The sequence below is a fragment of the Pelophylax lessonae genome (assembly GCF_965119305.1).
Source record: "Pelophylax lessonae genome assembly, chromosome: 9".
In the NCBI taxonomy this organism is placed as follows: Eukaryota; Metazoa; Chordata; class Amphibia; order Anura; family Ranidae; genus Pelophylax; species Pelophylax lessonae.
This window is the reverse complement of record NC_138776.1, coordinates 85,980,120-85,989,415: the sequence shown is the minus strand read 5'-3', so window position 1 is coordinate 85,989,415 and position 9,296 is coordinate 85,980,120.

The window sequence follows — 9,296 nt, the reverse complement described above, 5'->3', positions numbered from 1 at the left end:
TTTCTGTTTATCTGCCTTTGTTAGTGATAGGCACTCATACGGACGCGTAGGACATCATTGCATTGGGAATAAGATGGCCAATATGCCTTGGTCTCATAGCATTAAGGGCTCCCCACTGGACACCTAAGCCAGGCATAGTGCCCCTTCCATCTGTTCTTGCCAGGAGTTCTGGCATCTCTATCTGGCCCTATTTGGGGTGTAGGAACTTTCAAGATGGCGCCGACGGCTTCACGGCGCATGCGCGCTGAGGTGCATTACTTCGGAGTGGGGGCCATTTTGCGAATGCGCATTGGGCCAATTAGACGCTATAAATAGGACCATATACAGTAGGCGCCTTTTTGGCATGGTAACACCCGTGGAGGAAGACTATTGTAAAGAGAGATACTTGGGTAACTATGAACAATGAGTTGTATGCAAATTGTTGAAGAGGAGAGTTATAGTTAGTAAACCAGTATTGCCTTCATTGTAGTGACTCTATGGGAATTCCTGTGGTCAGTCCCTACAGCAGGAGGAAGATTTGTCATTACCTGTACTAGACAGATATGATTGGTTTGGGCTCCATATTGCGGTCCTATTCTGTCCTGCATTTAAAGTGAAAGTAAATTTGATGCATAATGTCTAACACTAATCCGTAAAGGCATACTATGTTTGATTACTATTTGTTATGTGGCTGGCTTGGATATAATGATTATGTTGTGATATATCATCTCTTAAGCTGGATACACATTATCCAACTTTTGTGGTTAGATTTCCTTCTAATGATTTTTTGATTTTTGGTTATAAATGAGTATTGTTTTGATGTGTAACCAAATATTTGCATTTCCTATAGTTTAGATATGTAGTTTCCAACCATCTCCTGAAGAAGATAATATTTGATAGCGAAACATGTTGTGTATTGGATCTACTGTTCAACATTATGTAAAATGCCCTCTTTTTTAATATTTGATGTTTTTATATTTTGTACCAATAAAATACTATATATTTTTTTGTGTGTTTTTGCACCATTCAAAAGCCCCAAATTTTCGATTCAGTTGTTTATGTGCAATAATCATGCTGTCTAATTAGCATCTTGATATGCCATACCTGTGAGGTGGATGGATTATCTTGGCAAAAGAGAAGTGCTCACTAACACAGATTTAGACAGATTTGTGAACAATATTTGAGAGAAATAGGCCTTATATGTATATAGAAAGTCTTAGATCTTTGAGTTCAGCTCATGAAAAATAAGTATTTGCAACCTCTATTACTCACCCAACCCCAACATCATAACCATCATAGGTAATCCTGACTTTGTCCCCAGACTCTTTTAGAATAGAGGACTTCCATAAAGACACATGGCTTAAATCCCCAACAGCCATCCAAGCGATGTTTGACCTCCCATTAGATAATTTGGGACTCCAACAGCGCCTTCACTTCTGTCTCTGTCATTCCCAAAAAGGTATATGAATTCTGGAACCACATCATTTGAAAGAATGTGCTCTGAGTCTGGCACACCAAGCCACTCTAACTTTCACCAACCTCCCAGATGCCGTCATACCCCCCCCCCCTTTCCTGCTTAAATGGGAAAGGGACCTAAATGATACTTTCATCTATGAACAAAGAGAGGGTATCCTGTACTTTTTCTACTCCTCTTCAATACCCAGAAGATTATAGCAGTCCGACTATAAGATCTTGATGTGGTTGTGCGAGACGCATGTAGTTCTCCAAAAAAGCAATCCACAAATCTCCTGCCTGTGTTGGAGATGTGGAGTGCTTGAGGCCATGCTTCTTTATATTTTTGGCAATAAACTTCTGGACAAAAGTAGGTGAAATAATCACAAAATGACTAACACTGGGTTCCATTCACTAAACCATAGCTGATTTGAGACATTTTTCCCAAATATTGAATGCAATGCTGAAAATGTCAATTCAATATCACTTTATGTGGGAATTACATCAAAAACGCTAAGTAAATACACCATATGACAGGGAATCCCCTCCCCCCCTCAAAGCACCTTGTCCCCATGCTGATGAGGAAAAGGGCTTCTTCCCCACAACCCTGTCCCGGTGGTTGTGGCGGTGCAGGGGGGGGGGGCTTATCTGAATTTGGAATCCCCCTTTAACAAAGGGGCCCCCAGATCTTGCCCCCCATATGAATGAGTATGGGATACATAGTACCCCCACTCATTCACAAAAGAAATGCAAAGAAAATAAAAATCCAGAGGCAGTTTTTGTCCTTTATTCAAAAAAGCCCCAAAATAATGTCCTTTGAAGTAGATCCAATGTTCATCACAATGAATGCCACCTGCCAACTCACGCGGAAAAAAAAAAAAGGCGGGGTCACCTGATGATGTCAGTTAGTACCCACCACCCATTTGCCATCATCCACCAGGGCATGCTGGGTCAATGATGTCATCAGGGGACGAGGGTTACCTGGTGATGTCATCTGGGGGCCCCATCCCTGAGTCTATTTAGCAGTGGGAAGGCAGCGGAGCTGTCATTCGGCTGAAGCCAAGCATTGGTACAGGTTTTTTTTTTTTTTTCTTTTCATGTGGGCCAGCAGCCAGAATTCCTTGTGATTGACATTGGATCTACTTCGGAGACTTATTTTTTTTTTTTTTTAATTGTTTAATGTGGCATTTCTTTTGTTTACATTCTGGCATTAAAATACCAGTAGCTTTCACTATTAAAATACTGCATCACTTTATAAAATAGTTCATGTGGTATTATAGTAGCGTATTTTAGTGAGTTACAAAAAATGTTTGAAAAACGTTAAGAGGTATTTTACTGGAGATCGTAAAGCAGTACATGCCTCTTTGTGAATGGAGCCCACTGCTCTTAATCCTAACCCTGCTGCCTTTCTCCTTCACCATTTGAATCTCTGCAGAAACAGAGTGCCCCCTTGTGGTTCACCTCACCGCAGCTAGATCCTGATTCCTAGCTCGCTGAAAGCGGGACTCGCCTCCTATTCTTAGGTTGTGGATATCAGTCACTTGGAAAATCTCACAGCTCTCTTAAAATATCGCAATGAAAAATTTGGGAGTTCTTGCCTTTAGTGGTTGGAAGACACCTGTGCTCTGGGAAAACTTGGAATACCCTTGTACAGATTGAGATTGGGAGATTAATTAGCTGCACCCCTTTCGCTTGGACTTTAAATAGACACATCCTTCACTTTCCCCCTTTTTTTCCCTTCCATGTTTCTTTCCATCTCCCCCTCCTACTTTCATGTTTCTCTCCTATTTTGTCTCTACCTGGTTGCTCCCTTGATTAATCATCCTTAATAGCTGTCCATTTTTAACAGATTTTCTTTAAGAATCTTTGTAAATTAACAGGGTGGGAGAAAAAAAAAGTAGAAAGTGCAACCAAACCAGCAATAAAGGAAATAAAAATACAAAATACTTAGTTAGACCAGAGCTAAAGTTCTACCTTAATCAGCCATACAGATAGACCAGAGCTAAAGGTCTACCTTAATCAGCCATACAGATACAAAGAGTTCATAGCAGATATACCCATGATGAGCCATATGAAGACCTAAGAGAAGGGAGGGTGTGTATATTATATTCATTGGGACAACATAGTGTTAAATGTATGCATAGAGTTTCTCAGATAATACATATATATATATTTTTTATAAGGGATATATTTATTGAGATTTGTTATCTAGTCAGAAAGAGTTGGTGGGTGAGGCAAGGTCCATTTGAGCACAATCAGCCTATGAGCTATGAAAAGAGCTCTAGAAATAGTAATCACCAAATTGAGATTCATAGAGGATAGCTGTACATTTTAAAGTTGATGTATGATAAACTTTGGCCTTATCCATGTCCTTTTGTGAGAAATAAAAGTAAAGAATAACAAATAAATAATATTTTTTTTTTTATTTCAAGAAAACAAAAAAAAAAGAAAAGAAGTGATTAGTGTGAATAAAACAAGAAAGATGATTTTGTGTTTTCATTAAAGGGAAATAAAGAGAGTATGTATGCACATTTTAGTAGATATACATTTTCTCTTTTATAAAATTAAACCATAAAATATAAAGAAACATTGCACTCCTCTAAACTTTCAATTTTCCTAATGCTGCAAGATAGAGAAGCATCTAGATTCATATATATATATATATATATATATATATATATATATATAAAAATATTTTTTATTTTAAAGATATTCTGGATCTTATTCTATCAAATATGCCAGGCAGGACAAACCCATACGGAACGGCAACATACTCAGGTATCCTCACTATGTAAGGAGCCTGAAATTGTGTTTTATTTCCTCAAATAAAATATGATCATAAAACATCCTATATTTGAATTTTAGTTACTGAGATTGTTTATATTATAGCTACACTTATATTGTGTACAATATAAGTACTTTCTATTAGTGCCATCTGATTTAAAAAAATGGCAAAGATGTTAATAAAGTCACTGTTGACCTTAACTCAAAGATAGATTGCATAGATTTGAACCTAGATCTGAACCTAGATCTTACCAAAGACTTGCTTAGAGTCAATGAAGCACATAACCTCTACTCTAGCAGGCTTGATGGTAATAAGGTGGAAAAACAGGGAAGAAAAAATGAAGTGTAAATGTTGCCATTGATGAATCAATCATTACACTTACTACATAAGTAATTAGAAGCCTGGAAAGCTATCTGAAGGTTTGGTGTACAGGTTAAGCCTCCAGGCATCAGCACCAAAAGGTTTCGAGCTGACGCCAGTTCAAATCCTGGTCAGTGCCTCTCCAGCACCCCAATGGATTGTGTAATGTTCTGAAGGGAGACAAATATATTAAACTAGAAGGTTGGACCGTAAGTAAGAATGATTTTATAACAGCTGCTGCCTTGACAGGAAGCAGCTTCTTTTATATAGAAGAGCTCATATATATGCTATTCAGCAGTAACACAAGTATTATTATTCCTACAATCTAAGGATTGAGAGCTGGGACGGTGTGATAAAGTGACTTGTCCAAGGTCACAAGGAGCCGACGCTAGGATAACATCCAACGTCTTTCAGGAAGACTCCCATGGCTACACTGGCCTTCAGAGTACTTAACCTGTGAGTTGTGGCCTCACTGGTCAAAGCAGACACCGGGATTAGAACCCATGTCTTTCAGGAAGTCTCCCATGGCTTCACTGACCGTCAGAGCACTTAACCTGTAGGCTATGGCTGCTTAACCAAGCTTTTTGCCTGAAAAGGTAACTTTTATCACCAAGACTCGGATCTTGTTTTCACCAGCAGCTTTAAGGATAGAGGGTTCATGGAAAAGCAAACTTTTAGAATCTACAGCATAAGTAATCTTTCAAACGATATAACTAGTAATTTAGTCATACTGGATTTTCAACAAGTATGTTAGAGGTTATTATGCTATTAGATTACGGAACATTAGAATTAACCCTTGCTTACATTCTAGTCAATACTCCTTCATGATGGCTCTCGCCTGAACAAGGAGTATGAGTAATGTAACGGGCATTAAATACACTGTATTTGCCAATATACAGCTTTACAGCAGCTGATTCAAGTACATCCTGATATTATGTTCAGAATAAATACACATGTACTGTTTGTCACACCTACAATATATGGTTTGGATTGAAAGATTAGGTACTGTATTTTCAGGTCCTTGTGACCTTGAGAAACCTACAATGTATGGTTTGGATTGAAAGATTAGGTACTGTATTTTCAGGTCCTTGTGACCTAGAGAAATCAAAGGCTAACTCAACTTTTTAGAGCATGTTATACCCATATTTCCAGGGTAACATGCAATATGGTGCCAAGCTATGGTGCAGGCTCATTTACAAAATAAAAGATAATAATAAATTCACCTTTTTCACAAAAGGTTATTTATTTATAATGTATTTATTTTTTGTTTCAAAAGGTCGACTAGCCATTAAATAAGAGCTTAAGACCCCGTTCACACTGGGGCGATCCGACTTGCCGGGGCGACCTCACAGGTCGCGGTGCGCAGCTCGCACCGCGACCTCGGAGCGGCCGGCACGGACTTCATAACATTGAAGTCAATGCAGGTCGCCCCAAAGAAGCTCTGGACCCTTTTTCTAAGTCGGAGCGACTTGTGTCGCTCCTATTAGAAAGGGTCCACAGCTTCTCTATGGCAGGCGACCAGTGTGAACGGGGTCTTAGTCTTTCAGGTGGCGTAACCAATCTTATGGAACATGTTGCATTTGGGATCTTGATGTTGTCTGTGACAGTTTTTTAACTGCTTTAATATTAAAAGTTTACAGAAAGAGCTCGTGTGTAAAATTTCAAAGTTTTTCTTAAAATAGTATTAAACCAGAGGCAAACTTATTATTTTGCAGTTTACCAATTCTTAGATGTGATAGCTGTATTAGTGTCCTTTTTTAGGCTTTCTTTCTTCTATATTCACCTGATGACCCAGCCAGCAAGTCTGTTGTTTTTCAAAGTACCAGCAGAATAGATCAGTTTACATGGATGAGATAAATCACTTAACACAGGAAGGGGTGTTCAAATGTTAGGCATACCCCATGGCACTGCACAGGTTAATGTATGACCTCTGTCTGTAGTCTAAGAACTAACACTTCCTGTAAAGAAACCACATATCCCACAACACATGGGTCTGTCAGCATGGGTCTGAGAGCATAACAGTAGTTCCATTCAATTCGATACAGGCCCAACAATGAAGGAAAGAGATGTGTATCCTAACATTAAGACTTCCACATTTGTGATGCAACACAAAGAAATGGTGAGGCATTGTTTGGACGCTGTGTGACCTGGAATAAGAAGCTGCTTGTCCTTTTGGGGCAAGCCAGGAGAATGAATACATTGATATAGAGAAATCCATCAGATATGACACTACAAACTGCAGCCACAATATGTGAGCCCATCATTAGAAGGTAGGACAATGACTCAGGAAATATAACTACAAGAATACCATTTTAAAATAATAAAAACACTTGAAACTGTACAATTTTTTTAACCACTTCCGAACCGCCCACCGCAGTTCTATGGCGGTACTTTGACGTTAAATACCGGTGTTATGGCAGGAGATAGCTGCCATAATGCCGGTATTTTCTTAAAGGGCGGGCAGTCCTCTTTTACAAAAAAATTGGTCCCAGCGGCGGATTCGCCATGGGATCACTTTTATGGGCAGCAGGACAGGTGCCCATCCCCCCCCCTCCCCTCCTGCCGCTTCCTGGTAGTTTTTCACCACGTACTGGAACCATTGGTCATGGATAGAACTATCCGGTCTGTCCATGTCCCAGGCAGGAAGTAGAGTGAGGGCATGATGGCCCCCACTCGACTCTATGGCTTTGGAGGACAGGAGTAACATCATATGCCGCGGCCTCCAAAGAGCCCATTTTTTGTCATGCTGAAAAAAAAATTACATTTTTTTTTTGCTTTTAGATGTAGATGTGAGATCTGGGGTCTTTTTGACCCCAGATCTCACATTAAAAAGGACCTGTCCTGCTTATTTCTATTATGTGGGATGTTTACATTCCATGTAATAGGAATAAAAGTGATAACAATTTTTTTGTAAAAGGGACAGTGTAAAAAAACTAAAAGGTAAAATAAATAAGAGAAAAAGCAAGTCACACCCACATATGTACACTGTGTTCAAACCACCCGTGAGGTATTGCCACGATCATTAGAGAGAGAGCAATAATTCTAGCCTCCTCTGTAACGCTAAACTGGTAGCCTGTAGAAAAAAATTTAGATTTTTACATTTTTTGTTTTGGGAATGTTATATAGCAGAATGTGATAAATATATATTTTTTTCAAAATTGTCACTCTTTTTTTGTTTATAGCGCAAAAAATAAAAATCGCACAGGTGATCAAATACCACCAAAAGAAAGCTCTATTTGTGGGGAAAAAAAGGACGCCAATGTCGATTGGGTACAGCATCGCATGACCATGCAATTGTCCGTTAAAGTTACACAGTGCCGAATCACAAAATAGGGCCTGGTAATTAAGCAGCAAAATCTTCCGGTCTTAAAGTGGTTAAGTACCAATGTTTGTCGACATTCCACGACCGTGCGCAAATTTGAAGCATGACATAATGGGTATCTTTTTACTCGGCTTAATATTATCTTTCACAATTTAGAAAAAAAATGGGCTAACTTTACTGTTTTTTTATTTTTTAATTCAAAAAAGTGTATTTCTCTTTTGTTCATTTGCGGACACAGCTCCCGATATTCATAACCATTGGGTTATACTGCCCCCTACAGGAGTAAGACACTAGGCAGAAAAAGAATCTGGCTACACCTATGGGCAGTGCCAGGGGGTATACGCCCTCTCCCTGCTATTGCTGGGATCTCTGGTCCTGGCAAATTTTTTCTCCTGGATTTTCCTGTGAGATCTACAATCAACTGCAAGACCGGGCGATGGGCTGGATAATCTAGATCCAGTGGTCACCCCAGTCTGGTCAGTGAATGCGTGCAGACCACGCTCCACGCTAGGTCAGCCACGACATAGCCCTACCAGATGGGGGCTGGCCTGTGAGTTTAACGCCTTGGGAGGTCGCATACTACCGGGTCTCGGCCCGAGTTGCAGCGTTCCTCCTGGCAGACAGCCCCCCCCCCTATTTCGATGGAGAGGGGTCCTGTCTGGAGCAGTGCACAATCCAATTCCTAGTATGGTGAGTAGCTGTCCCCCCCTCTCCCCCTTAGAGCAGGGTTTTTGGGTGGACGTGGGCCCCTCCTTGGGATGATCGGACCCCCGGATTCCCCTCCTTCCCGTCAGCCACCCCCTTTCATCTGTCCCCCATCCTACACCCCCTCTACTTATGCTGGGGCTGTTTGGGTGGTCTGGTCCATCGAGGTGGTGGGGGCAAGACGCTATACTGGCGATGGACAATCGGCTGTGCACGGGGGGATGTACTTGGTGGGGGCTCCTCTCGGGACCCCCTGTCTGGCTAGGGTCTTTCATTGAGGCCTAGGGATCCCTCCTGGGTCGCTGGATGCCTCATGGGACAGCCATTTTGTTGTAGCTTTTGTGTTTCTATGCACGGTGGCCATGTTTGTGTAGTCCAGTGACATTTTGCAGTGGTTTGCCATTGAAAATAGTGACGACCATGACAGTGGAGCCCTGGGGGTGGGAGCCCCTCCTCATCCCCTGGTGCTGACTCCTGGATCTTTTTACTTCCTGATCGCCACGTGTGCATTGAAGATTATCCTGGTGGCTGCAGGTACTTGTTTCTGTTGGGTGGTGAGTCTGGTGGGGTTCTCTCTCTCTCTGCTGAGGATCACTTGGTGCTTTGTGCCTGTCGACCGGGTGGTGCTGCCAGCGCATTGGGGGTTGTACCTTGCAGTGTTTTAGACCATTTTTGTGGGGTCCCCCTGGTGAC